Here is a 19842-nt window from a genome sequence, read left to right as displayed (position 1 = left end):
GCTCTCATTAGGCAGTGGGATGAAGCAGGTGCTTGTTCAAAATATGTAAGTACCTATTTACATTACAAAGCTATTCCTAGCACTGCTTGTAGAGGAAATTGAAGTCTTGTCCACAGATGCAGCTGATGGGAGAAGGGAAGCAGCACCTTGTTTTCACACGCTTAAACCCCAGAGCATTAATTCCCAGTACTGCTAGGACCACAATTTAAAATAGAAAGTACAGAAGCATCCAGCAAATAAGCAGGTGCGTGGCTTTCTCCTAAGCAAGGTGGACAGCAGACCATATGAGGTCCTGAAGGATTTAGATGCTCAGTTCCCATCCATTTCTAACATGTGTAAAGGACTGACACCTAGGCAGGGATATGAAGGTCCCCTGTTAATGAACGTCTTTCAGAAAGGAATTACCCATTATTTAATCCAGGTCAACAAAGGAAATGTGTACATTTGAGGTTGATGTTATTGGTGTGGATGGGCAAGCTGTGGACAGAATGGGAAGAGAAAAAAGTGATGGGAAAGGCAGCAGGGAGGGAAAAGGACCAGAGAAAGAACCTGGAGTAGGGCAAGGTGCTTTCACATATTGATATGGAAAAGTTATAAATAGAAACAAATGCATAGTTGTGGAGCTAATAAGGCTCATGTTAACGGGAGAGCAGTGTGATTCATTAAGAACGGGAGAAAGCAACTGCTCTGGAAAGAAGGGAATACTTGGAAGGGACTGAGAGGACAGAGCAGGTGCGTTGGGTGCAAGTGTGCTCAAGGAAGAGGAGTGCAGCAGCTCTCAGCCTCTGTGCTGAGAGCACTCCCCCAGGAGTGCAGAGTGAGGCAGGAAGGGCAGTGCAGAGCAGTGCAATGGTGTGAGTAGTTTGGGGAGAAGAAAGCTGCCCCTCAGCTCTTTTGTTCCAAGCACTGTCGAACCCAAGGGAAGCAAATGTGTCTTCTCTCTCTTGCTTTCAGTTCAGCAGCCTTTGCAGTGTCTTGATTTCATTTCATATAGGGAAGAACGTCTAAACCCCAGCAGGTATCCTGGTTCTGTCCCCAGCTGCCCCTGGTGTGGGGTGAAGTGCAGTGCTATCAGATCAAAGCTTTCCTCATCTCCGTCTCCAGGAGGACCCAGCTCTTTGTATGCCTCCATGACTTCAGCATTGACTAAGGAAGATGGTCAAATGACCTGAAAGATAAGCATAAAGGCAAATGTGTAGGGTAGTAAAAAAGAACGGCTGTCCCTCTCCTCCAATTGCCTTCCAGCTGAGCTGCCTGGAGCTTGCAAAACACAACATTTTCCTGTTACACTGGGAAATCTCCTTCTGTTGGCAAGCTCTGGTGAAGCCTAAGAAAATAACTCAGCAGTAGCAGCTGGGAGAGCAGTAGCAGCAGCTCCTGGGAAGGCTGTTGAAGCTGCATCAGCTGGTGAAATGGGCTCTTCATCCCTCCCTTGACTGCCATTGGAGGTGAGGTTCATCGGGTCCCATCTCTGCGGGTCACTGTCTCTGTGCTCATAACTGCCAGCTCAGCAGCAATGGCTGAGAAGAGTTGTTGATGTTTTGATAGGTCATGATGTTGGTATCCACCACGGTTTGGTAAGGATTAAGTTGAATCTCTCCATGGGGTCATCAGGGTTATTCATTTATGCTACTGAGAGCAGCTGCCTCACCAGGTCTGCCTGCAGCCCCGGGAATGTGCCTGTATTGTTCCAAGCCCCATCTCTGCAGCAAAAACATCTTCCAACACGGGGCACTGGGAAAGCTAGCACGGTCACCTGCCTTGCTTGACTACCTTATTCTGCCTTTCCTACCACCCGTGTGCTCTGTGGGGTCTTGGTCACAGCGTAGGCTGCTGGGGTCTCCTGTCATCTACCTGGCTTCTGCCTGCTTTCTGGCTCTACTCTACCAGCTCATGCTGTTTCCAAGCAGCCCAGAAGACCACTGCAGCAGATGTCTATACAGTCAATTTAGCACAGGTTTGATCCTCCTCCTGGGACCAGAGCATCAAGCCTTGCAGCTCATGCTGAACTCCTGCCTTGGCTGGAGCTCTGCAGGGAAGAAAAGCCCAAGACTTGATTGCAAGAGCTGCACTGACAAGCTGTAGGCAGTAGTAGAGCACTCCAGACCCATCTTTCTGGGTCTCTGCTTCCTCTCCTACTGCAAATGCCCCCAGCCGTCACAGCAGTAGAGAGACTGCCAGGTTCCCCATGCATCTTACCCTGGGTTTGCTGGGACCACTGGAGGGAGGACTGCAGATCTTCAAAGAGAGAGCAGCACGCCATCCTGCCCTGCAGCACTTGCTGCTGGGTATCTACACTCAGGGTGGAGAGGATCTCTTCCAATAGCTGTCTGATGTAGCACGAAGCGGCTGTGATGTTTGAAGAAGCAAAACCCCACGTCTGCTTAGCAAAGTGTTGTCCCAGTGCATTAGGAGGCTTGGCCTTGCTATACATTACCACCATGGATGGCTTTGTAGGGCAGATGGAAATTGAGGTCTCCCCAGTCTCCCCTAACAGCTCACTTGTGAGGATAACCTGTAAAGAGTCCATTTGTTCAGGCTGCCCTATGATCTGATTTCACACTCCATGTTTAGCAGAGCGGCTCTTTCCCCTTGAGCAGCGTTATGTGCTTTGCAGTTACTTCTCTAAAACGATTTAGTTATACACTTGGTACATGTTATTCTGAATTCTCTTGAAGATCAAGGACGCTACAAAGCCAGCAAGATAAAATTAGCATCTGAGATGTAGCCCTTGCCTGGTATAAGAAATGCAGATCAGCCTCACTTGCAGTGAACGCTGGAAGGTGAATTTCATTTATGTCTTCTTTTCAGTAGACCTAGTTCTGCCATCCCTATTTGTTTTGAGTGTCACCACAGCCCGTAAGCTGTCCCGGCAGCTTCTGCAAGGCTGCTTCCAAGGAGAGGTATCAGGCAGCAGCACGGGTGCGGAGCTGGACCTCAAACTGATGAGAAATCACTTTGTTTCCATCAGTTCTTATCTACTTGTGGTGCGATCAGCGGATGTTTCCAGGAGTCAAATGGGAGCAGTCAGGCTCTGGTCCATTCCTCTGCAGCTCCCAGAAGCCAGTGCTGTGCCCAGACTGAGACTGTAAAGGGCTGCTGGAGGTGAGAGCACATGCAGAGCACAGCTTCAGAAGCAACCCAGAGAAGCGCTGTGAGATGGGAGCCATTGGGAGCCATTGGTGCACGTAGTGAGACATGCAGGAGGCATCTGGCTGCAGTGGGTCAGTGCTCCCCGTGGGAGGAAGCAGTGGGTGCTGAAGCACAGCAGAGGTGAGCCTGGCAGTCTCTGGGAGAAGCAAGGCCCGTATTTTAAAAGTGAGATTAGGCCACCGTGTGGGTCACCCCTTCCGGTGCACCTCTTCCTATTTATCTGCATTCACTTGTGAAATGCCCTGCTGTCTGTTCGCAAACAAGCTGAAAATGGGCAGCCCTTACAGTGTGACTTTGGTCCCCTCAGAGCTCAGGGGTGCAGCATTACCTTCTCAATCCAGACCAGGAGGCAGCTGCAGGTTTACCCACACACGGTGACTGAGTCAAACCATTCGGGCTCTGCAGTTTTCCTGCCCAGCAGGTCAGGTGTCGGAGCATTAACCCCAGAAGCAAAGGCTGTGTTTGAATCTGGTGCATCCTCATCTTTTAACTATGGAGGGTCACCCGAAGTGACAGAGTCAAAGCGGCAGGGAGGTGAACAGACTGGAAGAAGAGCAGCAAAGCTCCTGGGAGGTGTGGATGGGCTTTCGAAAGGACAGTCAGGATGAAGAGACCTACTTTCAAAGCCGTTAAATGGCTGCAGATGCTTGACTGGTCATCCAGACGTTAAGGACCCTCATATTCCCCCTGAAGAAGGTGGAACATCTTCTGTCTCTTAGCAGATATTCTGGAACAGTTCCACATTTTTCCATGGTATTTGAGATGATTTACTGAGTAAGCCCTAAGCTGAGTCATCGACTAGCATAAATGGGTGTCAGCCCCTTGATCTTCATTGATTCCTATCCATTTATGCCAACAAAGGATTATTCTTTCAAGAAAGAGGCTATGAATATCCAAGCTTTAAAGGCAAAGTTGTTTTAATTGGACTCATAGGTAATGTGTTTCATATTTCCCAAGAGAATACTCAGTAGGATGCATTCAAATCCACTTGCAGAAAGTTACTGACATACTTAAAAGTAGGTGTTTCTAGGAACATTGCTGTCATTTCTGCTAGTGTATTTACAGCAAGCCAGCAAGAAGCAATGCAAAGGCAGCCAGTCTGGAACCACTGGCACTGTCATCCGTGCAATAACAACCAGGCAGGTCTCAGTAATATCATATGCAACTGCTTTCTGTGTTTAATGAAGGTAATACTGTGCAGTGAACTACAGATGAATGCGTGCCACAAACTTCATACCTGACCCAGGCTTCAGTATCTGGGCTTTCAGATCCATTTTTTTTGGTTTGTCCCATTACAGAAATAAGACTGCCAGGAAATTTTCAGTCTGAGGCCAAATTCTGCTGGCAAGTTGGATTCAGGCTGATGCCTCCCTACTTTGCAGAGTACACCAGAACACTTTGCCCTTGTTCAGAAATCCCCAGACCATCATGCGGAGGAGATGTTCTGTTTGTGAAACAGTCCTGCTCTGCTGCTGCTCATAGGGCACTGAAATAACACAATGAGGACCCAAAGGAGAGAACAGCATAAGCTGCCGCAATGGGAGCTTGCTGTCCCAGCACGACAGGGACTGGAAAAACTGATGAAGTGATGATACTGTAAGGATTTCTGCTGCTACATTCAAGTATTTCTTTCCTAGGGAAAAGGATCAAGGCCTCACAGACTGTGGATGCCTGGGGTTCCCCATACAGGGATAAGTACCCAGCAGGTTTGCTGCCTTACTGCTGAAGCTGAAATATCCTAATAGTAGACAGCCAGGAGACAGGCAAGGCTTGGGATTTTCAGTCGTGAAATGCACAGAGAAATAAGCAGCCATCAGTTCTCACAAGTTTGCTCGCTTGCCTTCTCTCCCTCCCCTGATATCTGCTGGATTACCAAAAATAGTTTAATCCTATTGTTTATTCTTGGTACTCGGGCTCCATCAAAGCCACGCAGTGTTGTGCTAAGCACTGAAATGCATGTGAGGCAGATAGGGCCTGTCCCCAGAAGGTCAGTAACTACAGGAGATAGGAAAAATAAAAAAAAGGCAGTTTCAGCAGCATAAGGAAACGGGGAAATGACCGTGATTAAAAAGAAAGGCTGAGAAGAGAGGGGTTGTATTTCACCTCTCCAGCATCTGTGTCCAACAGCACCAGAACAGACTAGTTGATCCCCAAGTAGCCATCATCTGAAGCCTCACACTTCTCTTTCTGCTCTTATTCTGCGTTTCATTATGTTTTCAGATGAAAGTAGCCCTCCAGTAAATTACTGAAGTGTGTTTTTCCCCTGCTGCCAACAGATTGTTTCCCTGCTCATCCTCAGCCCTCGGCACGCAGCGGCAGCAATCCGCCTTTCATTAGGAGGGCTGGGAGAGCTCTGCATCCTCACAATGGCTTCCTCCTCCAATGCTGGGTTTGATGTGATGGCAATCACAGTGAGTTCCCTTACCTGTCCTAACACAACATGCATCTGTGTGTGGGTACACCCACGCATCGCTATTCACTGCCTGCTTTCAAGCTGATGTGGAAGCTGTAGGGAGAAGATGAATGTTATTTGCCAGTTAGGTCTACTAATTACAGGACGTGATTTTTAGGAGAAAGAAAAAAGTTGTTTTCACTTGCAGGCTCTGCAATCTGTTTTGAATTAGGAGACACTCAGGATTAGAAAGTGTTTTCTCATTAGAACAAATGTCATAGATTTAAAATCCTCTTCATTTAAATTCCTCCTGACGTTCTCTGGATCGAACAAGAGAGCTCTTAATGTCCGTTTTAATTAAAGCATCTCAGTGGGATTCCAGCTGGGCAGCAATGGCAGCAGGTCTCCTAGAAGTGGATGTGGCCCAGCTGAGAAGGGGAACTCCAGGGTGGGAACTTCAGCAGAAGCAATCTCATTTTTTGGTTGTTCATTGAGGAGAAGGACTGAGGGAAACGCAAATAAAGGTCTGCTTGGAAAAGTGATCCCACACTTAAGGAGGGCACAAATACTGCACGGGAAGTGAGGCACTGCCTGCAGGTGCTGGGTTCTGCAAAGGTCTGCTGTGTGCTTCCCTGAGCCTCTCTGTGCTTTTCTCCCCATGCTGCCCTACCCGTGTGCAAAGTGCCAGCAGTTGGCAGGCTTGCTGGCTGCAGGCTTTAGCATCCCACCTCTGCTGTCAGGTTTCTCCTCTTTTTCACCTACTGCCCCCCCAAATTTCTCATTTCTTTTCAGGTAAAAGTTTGGCCTTCCCATCTCCCTACTCAGCTCCTGTGAGAGCAATACATAAAGCAGTGGAAAATGGAGCATCATCTCAGCAATTTAACATTGGCTTCCTATAACATGGAAGAGGAAGGGGGAAGCATGCATATGCGGAATTGGGCTGTTTGGTGCCTCAGTATCCTTCTTTCCCAACCCAGATAGCACCGGTGCCCTCCTTTCCTAGGACCACAGAGGGACACTGAAGAGGGAATAATCCCATCCCCATCTCCTCCTGTGACCTCAGGTGGAGCCAGGGCTGGAGAGGGACCAGAAAGCCATGAGCCAGAAAGCAACATGACTGTTGTATGGCCAGCATGTCTCTATGAGCAGCGTGTGCATTGAAAGAGAGGCAAACTGCACGGTCAAATTCTCACTGATGGAAATCATACAGCTCCAGTAAAGTCAGAAACTTTGCCTGGGTTCACACCACCATAGTGTTATGGATTACTCTCTCATTCATTGAGTGATGAATAAATCCAGAGACAGTTAATAATGAAAGACTATTAAGACAAGATTTAGTCTTCATTGTTCGTGCGCTTCCATGCCCTGCCATTTGTCAGGCACTCGAATCAAGCACATGAAATGTCAGCCCAGAAGCACTGCTGATCCCTGTCGTGGTGGCAGATCTATTGGTCCCCCCAATGGAGAAGAGCTACCCGTGCAGCCATGTTTGCCACATGCCACCAGCATTCTGCTCCCTCCTTTAGCACTGCCATTGAAACCCATCACCTTCACATCACAGCTCATAAACAGTAATTGCTATTGGAGCTGGGCAGTTTTCTGGACCAAACAGCACAGTGGCTTACGAGTTAAGCTTTCTGAAAGGAAACATCCTCAGCTCGGTTGTTTAACCTCCCAAATCTAGGTAAAGAGGTTCATTTTGAAAGGTACTTCACAGTGACATTCTTTATGTGCTCCTCACTCCCCACCACATTCACTGTTTTTTGCTCTCTTTAGAGAGAATCCTGTTTCTGCTCTCACGTTCACAGCTTACGAGTTGCTGAGTATGTTGGTGAGGAGGAGAGAGTGTTTAAGAGTATCTTTGGCAATGCTAAGAAAACACATGAAAATAAGTGCAGGTTTTGTTTTCAGACCATCTTCAGCTGCACGCAGTGTGCAGAGCTGACACAGATCCACAGCCCCATGAGGACGGCTGGGTGCATACAGCAGGGCCACACTACAGACATCTGCTTTTTGAGGCAGTGTTCACTGAGTGTTTCTCTGTTAACACAGAGTTGGATGAGCCCCTGTTCCACCCCCAACCCCCCTTCCAACATCCTCTTATTGCTTTTAGAGTGGCTTTGAGATGGGGTGGAAAAAGAGATCTGACAGCGCTAAGTTCCAAGGTCAGTGTTGTTCACCCGCCTCTGTCATCCCACTGAGCTCACAAATTGGTGTTAACACCTCCTGCAAAAAGAAAAAGAAAAGACACATAAAAAGAGAACCTTGCTCACACTTGGAAGCAAACCCGTTGCTAGGGCAGACCCTGTGGAGCTTGACTCCAGCAGGACTGCAAGCAGCAGGCAAAACCCAAAGCCTGTGCAGTCCAGCTGTGGTCCTCAGCCCCCGCCAGCAGCCGAGCAAGCAGGAATGGGCAACACCTTCTCTTTTAACAACGTGGAGTGCACGTTTATTTTTTTGTTTCTCTTTTATTAGAAATCCATTTTTGCAGCAGGCTAATTTATTCGTGTTCTTTAAATAGCTGCTCATCGCAGGGCTTCCTGGTGTGGGAAGCACAAATTACTGAGGGCCCTCTGAGATGCACCCCAACCCCCTCCGCCAGCAATTCTCTGCTGTGGGATTCATAATATCTATTATTGTTGCTGTAGATTGGCCACGGTGTGACTTTGGAGAAAATTCCTTCTGTGTTGACACTGTTGCTTGTTATTCTTTCTGTACTGGTGGAACAAGATGAAAAATTTATTAAAAACTGAAGGAAAAAAAAAAGAGAGAGAGAGAGAGAAAGAAATAAAACCACTGTCCTTTCTCTTGCTTCCCTGCACAAAAATCAAATGTAGGAGATTGAATAGGGCTATGGGGAGAGAGTGGTGAGAGGGTTAAGCGTCTGAAGGACTCACAGCCATGCACTCAGCATCCAGGACAAGCAATCCACGTGGATAAAAAGGAGTGCTCACTTCCTTTCCAGGACACTGCTTGCTTTCTGCGGGGGGTTTTGGTAGGCAGTGATCACTTAGCAGAGCTCCAGCAGCCATGCAGCCCCAAGCAGACCCCCAGCTCTGCAGCTCACATTCCCCTACCCACTCATTCTTGCCCATGCTGAGGGCAGATGTGGATGAGGAGCGTTGTCTGCACTTCCACATCAAGATCCCACCCTACGCCATGGGTGCCATTCCCCCTGGGGCTGGCCATGACTGTGATGTGGCACAGCATCCTGGCATCCAAGCTGGGATGGATGGGGGGCTTCGTAAAGCAGTGACACAGCAGATGGGTGGCCGGGCTCCGAGGGGGACAGGGTGGGGTGCACCAGGGTCCCCTCCAGCCTGAATTCTCCTGGGGCTCTGGGGATCCTCAGTCCTCTTCCCAACCCTGCTGTGGGTTTGCTCTGCACGACTGTAGTTTTTTCTTCTCACACTGGGTATTGATTTCCATGATTACCTCTGCAATACTTTCCCATGCCATGAGGGCGACAGACCTCAGAGCTCACCCCTAAACATTTTTAAGTGCTAAAAAACAACACAACAAAACATTTCGAAGGATCTCTGCTCAGGAATGTCACAGAGGAAGTGGAATTCTTTTTATGATCAAGAGACTCATCTTCAAAGGTGTCCAAACTGCAGCTCTCTGTGGGACACCTTTCCGCAGGGTTATTAATAAGGAGTAATTGTTTTAAGTGCAGAAAAGTGTGTGTACTTTCCATTCCCTTCCAAAACCCCTGCATCACTTGCCCTTAATGAATAATGAAAGATGCTTTTGTATTGCTTCCCACCCATTGTCTTTAAAGTGATTGTTAAGCAATAATAAATAAGACCTTAAAGAAAGTCAGGTAGAGCCCGTTTAGAAGGAAATTTAATTCCGGACTAATATGAGCAGCGCCTGCCTCTATAGGAGCATAAGGATGTTACAGGGGCTTTTGATGGTGGTGGATTTTGCTCAAAAAGCTGAATTATTGCTAAGTGACTCTGAAATGCCGTTGCATAGCTGCACAGAGGTCAGTTGGTGCCCCTTGGTCCTCCTCCCAGGGGGAAGCCGGCAGCTGCCATGCCCAGGACACGCACTGGCTGCACCGTCCCCTTCCCCATGAGAGGCAGTCTATCCTGGGAAGGGAGGTCCCAGCAGGAAGCTGTTTGCTGTGGAAAAGCCAACACATGCTGCCAGGGTGCCAATGCGGTTGTGCCTTTCCCTTCCATGGCAGTCCACTCTGCAGGGGAAGAGCTGAAGCTTGGATGGGATTTGGGCTCCTCGCTATGGGAAGGACACTGAGATGCTGGAGTGAGCAGAAAAGGACAAGAAAAGGCAAAGGGACAAGGAAACGAGTGATGGGGAGCAGCTGAGGGACATACCGCTGCTTGACAGAGGCTGCTGCGAGGTGGGGGTCCTGGGGAAGATGGCCTCGAGCTGCACCGGGGTGGGTGGGGGCACAGAAACCCCCCTTTCCAGGAGGTGTTGGAATGGGTGAGGTGGCGGAGTCGCCAGGCCTGGAGGCGTAGAACCTCAGTGCATCAATGCTTCTGTGAAACGCTTTACAATACTCTGGCAAGAAAACACCCGGTCACTGAGATAAACCTGTAAGCACGAGAAGCAGCCGAGCAGAGCACAGCCGGCTGAGAGGAGAAGGGGATGGGAAGCACCCGAACACCGCCGAAGGCGCTCTCGGACTCCTCGGGCTCATCCCGGGGCGGCGGGCGCAGTCGGGCTGCGCTATGAGCGCTATGAGCGCTGTGAGTGCAGGCAGCGCAGGCAGCATCCAGCGCGCAGCCGTGGTTCGGCCGGCGGGAGGTGAGGGAGCGGCGGGGCGGGTCGGGCTCCGCTCCTCCTCCTCCTCTTCTTCCTCCTCCTCCTCCTCCTTCGACGCGGGCAGTGCTGCTGCGCGTCCTGCCGGGCGTCCCGCTGGAGACGGGGGTTTTGCTGCACGTGAGTTCGCTTTTTTTTTTCTTTTTCTTTCTTTTTTTTTTTTAACCTTCCTTCGGTTATTATTTTCTTGATTTATTTTTCCTCATCTTGTGAGTTTTTTCCCCTAATCCGGTGTTAAGTGGGGGAAAAGAAGCGCGGCGGTGCCGGCACCTGCGGAAGGACCAACTTTGCGCGTTCGGTGCTCGGGCGCTGAGTTGGGGCTGCGCGGTTCCGGGGCGGTCGGCGTGGGGAGCAGCGCGGGTGCGCGTCTCCGTGCGCCCGTTGTGGTTCTGGGTTGTTTCTGTGCCGATAAACGCAGTGCTCCTCCGGCAGCCGCTCCGCCTTCTGGTGGCACTACCCGGACTCTAGCGGAGAGCCAAGTCGGCGGCGTCCGAGTATTTTTTTGAGGGGAGAAAGGAAAACGTCGTTCCCCACCCGCAGCGCCCTGAGCCGGGCGGTGGGGGAGCGGCCCCGGCGGCTCTGCTGGCCCGAGAGGAGCTGCGACCCCGGGCGGCGCTGCGGTGCTGTGGGACCCCCGCCGGCTGCGCTGTGGGTGCGGACCCCGCCGCCTCCCTCCCTGCCCGCAGCACCGCTCCCACCTGCGCTTTGCCCGTTCGTTCCTTCTGCACTTCGTTCCGATTTGGGCTCCTTGCTGCTCTCTTTCTTTTTTTGTTGTTGTTGTCTTCTTTTCCTCCTCTAAGGCGAAGGGTTGGGAGGGGAGGAAGAGTTTTTCTAAGCAAAGCAGCAGCAGAACCGCTGGACGGGGATGCTGTAGATGTGTAACGCTGAGGGCTGCCTTTATCCGGTTATCCCAGTGGAGCAGAGCAATGAGTGAGGAGCCCATGACAGAGCAGACCCTTGGGCTGACCCACAGTGTCTGTTGTGACGGCATCTCGTGGGGTTCCCTGCTCTGGGTTTGGCATGGCTGTGCTTTGATGGGTGCAGGTGGTAAGAGGGGTGGTAGGAGGGTTCCCGTGGAGCACTGTCTGCACTCACTGCTGGTGGGGCAGTGCTGCCGTGGCCTTTGGGGAACGGTTCAGCAAGGGAAGGTGGGTCTCCAAAGAACCGCTTTCTTTAGAAAAGATGGATGTGTGGCGGTGAGTGCGGGCAGGAGGTTTCCTTTAGGAGTTGTAAAGAGAGGAGTAAAGCTCTTGGAGAAGAGCACTTACCTGGAATAAGCGATGGGAATCGATCCTTGTGGAGGATCAGAACCTGATGTGTTCCTGGCGCCGAGAGCTGCCAGCTGCCTGTGTCCCAAATGCTTCAACAAAGGCAGCAGAACTTCTGCTGTGTGTTCCCGGCTGATGGCTGCGTGAGGAGCTCTCAGACTTAGAAGGAAACCTGCATCTGCTCAAGGAGAACGTCTGGAAATAAAAACGTTTGACATCCTGCAGGTGCTGTGGGGTTACACAGGACTACGTGCGTTAATTACGTGCACTGGGAAGGGCTGTGGTTACCTTGAAGTGAACTGTGGCTTTTCTTTTCCCATCCCCTTCCCATTGAGTTGCTGTCCTGTGTAGTACGGGGTTCGTGGTTTTCAAGGAGCACGAAGGCATTCCTTCCAGAGCGACTGCAACGAGGGGGCCTTGTGGGGAGAGGAGCATCAAGGAGTCCAGCTTTGGGCTCAAGTTATGATTCCTGTACATCTGCTTGTTCAGTCACAGCTTGAGGTCTGTGCTGCAAAGGTGAAACACACCAGAAAAGCATGCTGGAAGAAAGTGCATTAAGCAGAGGTAACTTCAGAATAACTGACACCAGGGGTTGGTGAGGCATTGGTGAACCTGCAGAGGGAAAGCAGGGGGGGAGGAATCATCAGATCAGTAACAAGTTGGCTTTTTGTAACTGCGGAGCTTTAATTGTATCGCTTAAAAAGCAGGCAGTTAGGATGATTTTTCATACCTGTGCTTGCAGCCGAGGCTGAACCTGCGGAGTTCACGCTGATGTGGGTAATCTGAATCAAGCTGAACAGCAAAGAGCCTCTGAGGAGAATCTGAAACCCAGTAGGCATTTCTCAGACCTGAGTTATGTCACTTTTTTTAGAGGTGCCTCAGGCGATTGCATTTTAAGAAGACAAAGCTTTTGTTTTCCAGCTGGCCTAGAAAAATAGCAAGGATGAATCCAAAGCAAAGGCTCTCAGAAGTTGTCATTTGCGATTAAGTTGATCCTGCTGTTGTGCGCAGGGATGCTGCTGCCATCCTTGCAGTCGTGTGAACTGTGCCTATTTTTGTTTTTGCCACCAGTCCTACTCTACCTGTTTCTGTTTGAATCAAGTGAGTCATGTTGGAGCTTCTCACTAACATGCATGTGTATTTAATTAGCGGGGCAGGTGTTTGCTGGCTGCATCTCTGTTACAAAATTAATTGTGTGTACTTTACAAAGGGCAGAAGAGAGGTGACACCAGGGCAGGGATTGACAGCTGCATATAGCATCCAGGTCTGCATCTAAAATACTGCACTTCTGAAGGCTTGTAACAATGAGCAAAGACTGCTTTCCGTTGCACATCTGAGGGAATCCACAGTTTGCATGGAAACAAGAAGTATGCATGCTAATAGCCAATCTAAAGCTCTTCTTTTGGCTTCTGGTGTTCCCTGCAGCTGAGAAGGATGGCAGTTAGCATCCTGTGGCTGCCAGGCTGACAGCCTACAGCAGAAACTGCATCTGTGGAGCTGCAACCTGAGCTGGGGGTGTGGAGGACACCACGGAGATGCTCCAGCACAGACAACAAGAAGTATGTTCCTGCATTCTGCAGTTCTGTAAGCTCCTGCTGAGGTCCTCTATGTAAGGATTACTGGTGATGACATCTTTTTCTTAAAATGAGAACAGTTTCCCTCTCAGGAAAACCTCACAATCTTGTAATAGCATCGGCCCTATTAACGTGATCCGGAGCTGTATGGCAGAGGAGGAGGCATCTTGGGAACTCTGCCCTCGTGCTGCGTGCCTGGCTTTGCTCTGGATATCCAGGGGAAGGCTATAAGGGCAGCGTGAGTCATCGCTTTGGCTCCCGTGTAGCACTGACACAACCAGTGCTGCCATGCTCCCTACTGAGGTCACTGTACCTTCCCATAGGGGAAGGCCTGGGAGCTGACACTCCATCTCCAGGGGCACCGCTTCTGCTGCTTCCATGGGAAGGCTTGGGTCTTGCTCCTGCAGCACCAGATAGCATTTTCTTAAGGCAATACTCCTTACAGTATGTTGAGAGTGAATGCTGGCTCGCAGTACGATGTGCGTGAGGTGAGGCTTGGCCCTTGGCTTCACAGGGAAGGGGAGGCTGCCCCACTGATGTCAGGGGCATGTGCAGAATGCCAGGCACTGGGTTCAGTAGCATTCCTGCTCCTCCAGCAGTCCATTTCTTAACGTAATCATCTGTAGGCTCAACCAGTTGCCTTGCAAACAGTCATCTTCTTTTTTTCTTATGATTATTTCTGAAAAGTCTGTTTTTTAAAACAGAAAGCACAGCGTTAGTTGGTTTTCACAGAAGAGGGCTGAGGTAAACAGCAGAGATGCCCACGGGCTGCATCCACATGAATTCAGCCATTCCATGATGTGGCATGGTTTGGAGCAATAGGGGCTGGAAAGTGGCAGAGCATTATCTGATGCCTTTGCAAGCAGCTCATGTTCAGGCAAATGCAGCCACGGTAGGAACGAACATGAACTCATCTTCTGGTTGCTGCTGCATGCTGTGGAGGAACGGGCAGGCGGGATGCGGTGCACAGCTGAGCACATCGCCTGCTGTGCTGAGATGGAGTGGCTGTGTCTTGCTGGGTCCCACTGTCCCTGAGTGGGGAAGGTGGGGGGGGGGGGGGAGGGGGGGACGACGACACGTCCTTCCATACGGGGATCTGTGCCTTCCTGTGGATGTACTGAAACCCAGAAATGCGGGTGGCTTCTGTGTGAATGCTGGCTCGCTCTGGAAGCTGGGAGCAGATGGATGCTGTGGTGTATGAGCAGGTGCCTGAGCTCAGGACTGGAGCGGTGAGGGGTACCAGGCAGGGGGTGTATGGCTGCTGCACTCCTCACTGGACGGCTCCTGCTGCTTTTCTCGGGCAGTTTGAATCTCCTCTTTCTTCCTGCGTTTAGCAAACTGCTGGGAAGCCCTTTGGGGGAGGACCTGTGAGAAAATTGTTCCTTCAGGGTGCGGGACGCACTGGTTCTGCTGGCTGCCATGTGTAGGGGGAGGGCTTTGGCTTGGGAGGAGGGGGGGAGGGATCAGTGTGAACACCGTGTGTGGGTGAAGGTGGGGGGCAGGTGCTGCTGCTGGCTCTGCGTGGGGACTGCACTCACCTGTGGCAATGTGCCACAGGAGAAATAGCACGGCAGGGCTGCTTTCGGGAGATGTAACGGCTGTAAGCACTGCAGAAATCCTCTTGAACCTCTCCAGCCACTTAGGCTTTGTTCTTTTCACTCTGGCTACAGAATTTACTCTGAATCATGCTTACTCATTTTAACAGAGCAGTAAAACTTTGCCTTGTACTCATGCTCCCCGCTCCGGTAGCTACCCACGTCCTGGTGTTTCCCTGCAGGCACAGGAGCTGTTCCTGCAGATCACATTGCTGGGGTGGAACTGGTTTGGGAACTTCAGTGTCCATATGCAGCCCAGGTATATTGCTTCCCTCCAGCAGCTGTGTGGGGCACAGGGGATGGTGAAGAGAAGTTCCTGAAGGTGAACTTCTGCAAGATTCTATGCGAAGCCTACAGCAGTGTGCGGCTTCAACAGCATATGGGGAGCAACTGCTGCCACAGACGAGCATCAGAAGTGGGCACGGCTCTTCTTTCCTGGTAATGAGGAGCAGTACTTAGCTGCAAATGGGCTCCCAGCTGCTTTGCTGGAGTGCACGTAGTGTTTTCAGGGAGGTGCTGGTAATAAGCCGGGGTTTGGTAATGCCTCCTGTGAGCAGAACCACGCCTGGTGGCAGGAGAGGGACAGGAAGGGCTTAGATGGTTTTAATATTGTTGTAGGAAGCAATTAAATTGGGTCTCTTGCCCTGCTCGTGTGCCGAGCAGGGAGGGCTCAGCCCCCCCGTGCTGGGCTGTTGGCTACCTTCTGTTTGCACTGGAAAGAAGCAATTGCTGTCAGCTCCTACCCAGCTCCTGGGACCTATCTGCTTGTTTATTTGGGCAGATTATTTTCAAATCACTTTGAAGATGGGCTCGAACACCGACCACGGGGGACAGTCCTTCGTCTGTGTTCCGTCAGCAAACATTGAGCAGTGTATTGTAAATTACCTCCCTTCCCCAAATGGAGGGCTGGACACTGCCAGAGAACGGAGCACCCCATCTGGCTGTCCACTTCCAGAGCAACCTAAGAGCTGCTGGCCTGTCTTCCCTCAGCTCTGAGTGCTGGGCTGTGTGGGGATGCATGGGGATGTGCACAGGTGAGGCAGACTCTCCTCTGCACCCTCTGCTTTTATTATCATTTCAGCTTGCAGCTGTTGCACCACCATCCAATTTTGTGTGCTTCCAGCCGATGATGTACGTCTGTTCAAGTACTGCTTTGCAAGAGGGGAAAAACACAGTACTGGTGACCTCAGAATTGATAGATTTTAGCCTTGTGTAGTGTAAACATCTGTATTTTACTGCTTGTTGGGAGGAAGCGGTGCAGGGGATTGTAGCTCAGCAAGTGAAAATAAGACAACCCTATCCACGGCAGGGGGATTGGAGCTATATTATCTCTAAGGTCCCTTCCAATCCAAGCTGCTTTATGTTTGAGAAAGGAGCCTGCTTTGGGGAACTCAGGCCCTGGGCTGGTGCTGGGTGGATGCTGGTGCAGGGAGCAAGGGCTGCTGCTGCTGGCTGGCTTCTGAAATCCCAGCCAAGATGAGGCTTTTCTTCTGACCCTCAAATGTCTCTATTTTGCCTCCGGAGCCATAGTGTCACCAGCAAGGGGAGTCTCTAGCAAGTAGGCTAAAGATCAGCTGGTAAAATAAATGCAAAGTGATTAATAAGTGATTAATCTGCTTGTCCTTGTTTATTCCTTTAATTCTGTTTCCGTTTGAGGTCTTTATCATTTGACCAGGTACCAACAGTCTCGGAGGCCTTACGTTCATATCTTTGCATACAGTACAGTAGTATCTGAGGATCCGTGCCCAGAACCAGTGAGAAGGAGCTGTGGCTCTGGAGTTTAGGCTCTAAATAGAGAAGAGGTAGGAGGGCATGTGACTGGGCCTGACCTCGGTGGTAGTGGAGCTGGGAATAATGCCAGCTCCCCGTGCTCCCAGCTCACCCTCCTGGAGGTTTGCTCTGCTGCTCTCTCGGCTCTCTCTCCTTCACCCCGCCTGCACCAACCTGGTGTACAGGCAAAGCTGGGGAGCTCTGTGTGCCCAAGCCCAGCCTTCCAGCTGTCCAGCCTTTCCCTGCCTTTCTCCATCCTTGCAGCTTCGCCCTGTCCTGGTTCCTTTCCTCGTGCAGGGGCTGGGAGCCTCGGCAATGCGTGGCATGTGACATTTAGCACAGGAGCATAGCAGTCATTTTAGCAAGGCTTAGCGTTGGCTTGCAAGGAGATGACACTGTCCTAGAAGCCTGCCTTGTGTAGGAGCACGGCTACTCTGCCAGGACAGCACTGATTTTTATCTCGTATTGCTGTATCTGCTTATTTTCCTTCCTTTTTTCTAAGCGTAAAGCTCTTACGTGAACAAACACCTGATGCTGGCAGGGTGACCCATGTGGGGGCTTTCCTTTGGGGACACCAGAGCGAGAGTTGGGGTTATTGCAGTATTCCAAGGGCTCTGGAAGGTTTTTAAGCTGCCCTGAGCACGTGGCTGGGTGTGTGCAGCATCCCCACAGCAGCCTGCTTGTGATGCTTTCAGCCTTGGTACAACAGTACCAAAACCATCTGTAGAGACAAAGGTGTAATAAGGGAGAGAAGTGGCGATACCGAGCTCCCATCTGAAACCTAGCGCAGCTCTCCTGCGCACGGCTGCCTTTTCTTCACATGCTTTTCCAGGCAAAGCAGGTGGTGCTTAATACCTTTTTTGCATACAAACCCATGGCATGCAGCATAAGGCCACTCACATCTGTGTGCTATGTAGGTCAGATGCGTGCTCATCCCTTTACGAAGACCCAAGCTGACAGCATTCCCTTCCTGCAGTGACGGGGGGGACGGCCACGTGCTGCCTCTGTCGGAGCCCTGCCAAGGGCACAGCCCCGGGGGGACCTGCATGCAGGTAAAGTGTTCTCCTCTCCACGTGCTGCGAGGAGCCTTGTTGATGAAAGATTAATGGGTGCTGTGTGTCAGGGGTTGATGGAGTGTCACATCAGATTAGCCTTATGGTTCAAAAATACTAAACGCTTCTGTGCTGCGCGTCTAGCAGATGCCTTTTGCTTTGCACTGAATAAAGAGTGTGTTTGCTGGCCTCTCCAGTCTGTGCTGCTGCTGCTGGAGTTATTAAAACACAAATCACTCTCCCTCCTCCTCCTCTCCCCCCCCCCCCCCCAGCCAATCTTGTTCTGGTATTTCGTGACCTTTTCTTGCTTAGGTTCTGTTGGTGGAGGATAAAATGAATTGAAAACAAACAACTTGTCTTGCCCAGAAGCACGTCAGGAATGCAGTGTAGCACTGAGTCTCCCTCTTTGCTTTGATGGACGTGGTGCCAGGGACAGATGTGTGTGTCCTGTGGAAAGTGCTGTCCTAGGGTGAAAGCAGTGGGGATCACAGATAGGGCTACTGCTGATCTCCTACTGGAGCTGTGTCCTCTGAGCTTTGTATGCCTCCAGCCCTGGCAGATGGTGACCCAAGCCAGCCCACTGGGCTGCTACGTGTTCTGCAGTTCTTATGTCTTGAAGCTGTGTGAGGATGCAAAGACTGGTTCTCTCAGAAGCAGAACAGAAAACCTGGGAATGTGACCCCATGGGACCCCTAAGCATCCATTGAAAATGGAGGAAAAAGAAGATCTGTGGTTTATTTTAAAACTGAAGAGGGAACTTTGAAGCTTCCTCTCCCAGGGAGCCTCCAAGTGGCATCTCTGCAACCTGAATTTCTTATCCCAGGTGAGGCGACCTTGCGAGCAGTCATAATGGAAATGGGAGCAGATGAGGATCAGAGCAGATGAAGATGGGTGTAGGAATGTCCTCATACAATCCAGTGTGGTGTGGAAGATATCTCTAGTATTAAAGCTGATCTGCTCGTTCTGCAAGACTATCAAGAAACGTCTGAGATAAAAGAAGGGCTGTACCTGTCAGTTCTTCCTTCAGCAGGTGAGAGGCATCCCCAAGCACTGCCTGTCTGCTGAGAGACTCAGAGCTGGGTGTGAAGTTCTGCACGCTGAAGCAGCTGGATGAGTAGCTAGCACTTGAGGACCCCTCAGCGACGAGCAGGTCCTTGTGACTCGAGTAGTGCATGCAGGTAGGTGCTGAGCACTATAAAGGCAGCCCTGGCTGTCATCAGTTTAGGAACATTGGTCCTGGAGGTTGGGAAGGGGGAGTAACAGGTACCGGTGCAGGGAAGTGAGCTCTGGACTTTGTGGAGCTGCTTGGAACAGAAGCATGAAGGAGCATTTGGAGAGAAACTGGAGAAAAACATCTGCATGTCCTGTGCAGGGGTTCCAGCTGGAATCTCAGCGTGTAATATGTGAGCTGAGCACACGGAGTTGGCTCAGGGCAGACATCTCTGCTGGAGAGACCACCTTGCTAAGCGCTCTCTGGCTGTGCTCAGCTGGAAGAAAAGAGGCGAGACGTTTCCTATGGCTGCTCTTTCCCTTCATCCTAAATAAGATGAAGTGTGCATTGTTAGGGAAGCTCTTGAGTGCAACCAATCTCTCTTTAAGTCCCTGCTGACCGACTGAAACTAAGAGGAAACTAATGAAATCCCTATTGTTGCTACATATTTTTTTGACCTTTAAAGGGAGAATGTGCTGGTGAGTCAGGAGACCCTCTGGGAAATCTATTCAGTTTGTTTTGGGCAGAAGGTGAACTGAGATGCTGTGGTGACAGTAGCAGTTTAAAAATAAAGGCAGAGATCAGAGCGGTGCAGAAATCTCGCCGTGCTGCTGTCTCTGGTTTATGCACAAGCGCAGAAGTGGAGTCCCCAGAGCTGTCAGGTGGCTCTCAGCTATTCTGGTTACAAAGCAAACAGAGATGCTGAAATGTTTTGCAGTTTTCTCCTGGCTTGATTCTAAAGATAGGGTGTAAAATCCTTGTTTTCGGAGCATGAAAAAGGAGGTGAAGAATGCTGTTCCCTGTCCAGCATCTACATAAGAAGTGAAATGCTGGTTCTGATCAGAACGAGTGGACTTGAGCATTTTTGAGGCAGTCAATGCACTCTGTTGGGTTGCCCTCCGAGGGGACTGAGCCTGTCGGAACATTCCAGCAGCTCCATGGAGCCTCTGTTATTTTCATGTGGATTTGGGGTTAGTTTGGAGGTGAGGGGTTGAGGCTGAGCTCAGCCACTGCTGATAGCCACAGAGTTTAGAGGA

At 50.6% G+C, this 19842-nt stretch overlaps 1 protein-coding gene across 6 annotated transcripts in view; it reads left to right on the top strand.

Annotated features, from left to right (window-relative positions):
• The first annotated feature begins 10385 nt into the window (after positions 1–10385).
• RALY (RALY heterogeneous nuclear ribonucleoprotein) overlaps positions 10386–19842 on the top strand; it is a 112941-nt gene continuing 103484 nt past the window's right edge. For 5 of the 6 annotated variants that reach the window (XM_040650892.2, XM_015296799.4, XM_004946965.5 and 2 more), the window contains exon 1: positions 10386–10456. The gene's annotated coding sequence lies outside the window, so the exon portion shown is untranslated. Of the gene's footprint in view, positions 18774–19842 lie in introns of all 6 variants that reach the window. The other variant, XM_046902980.1, reaches the window with a different exon arrangement.

Source organism: Gallus gallus, chromosome 20, assembly GCF_016699485.2.
Source record: "Gallus gallus isolate bGalGal1 chromosome 20, bGalGal1.mat.broiler.GRCg7b, whole genome shotgun sequence".
NCBI classification, from domain to species: domain Eukaryota; kingdom Metazoa; phylum Chordata; class Aves; order Galliformes; family Phasianidae; genus Gallus; species Gallus gallus.
This window is presented reverse-complemented; position numbering and strand designations above follow the sequence as displayed.